General features: G+C 40.8%; 1 protein-coding gene across 1 annotated transcript in view; it reads left to right on the forward strand.

Moving 5' to 3' along the window:
- The window catches only part of VPS13D (vacuolar protein sorting 13 homolog D), a 104,281-nt gene that overhangs the window by 103,182 nt on the left and 751 nt on the right, over window positions 1-348 (forward strand).

Genomic DNA, 348 nt, shown 5'->3' on the forward strand with positions numbered 1-348 from the left:
GGGAGGGAGGGTCTTCTCCCCTTTATGTACGTACTGATGCTGAAAGTGTCTGTAGTCATTAGTATTTGGTTTCCTGTGCTGCATAACAATGAACATTTTGTTCTGTCAGCAGTGAAGATAGATAGCTGCTGCTGAGAAGGTGTAGCTGACAGCAGAATTTGCTCCCTAAACTCCTGAGAAAATCTGAAGGCAAAATCCTGCAGGCAGGAAAGTTACAGTAGGAAATGTGTATTTACCTGAGAAGGGCTTTTAACTTTACAATACATACATGAAACTTAAGTACTTCGCTGTCTATTTACTCTAGTCTTCTCCTCCTATGAACACTGCTTTTTACTGCCAACTATCTAA

The sequence above is a fragment of the Egretta garzetta genome, unplaced genomic scaffold (genome assembly GCF_000687185.1).
Source record: "Egretta garzetta isolate BGI_Z169 unplaced genomic scaffold, ASM68718v1 scaffold69, whole genome shotgun sequence".
Lineage (NCBI taxonomy): Eukaryota > Metazoa > Chordata > Aves > Pelecaniformes > Ardeidae > Egretta > Egretta garzetta.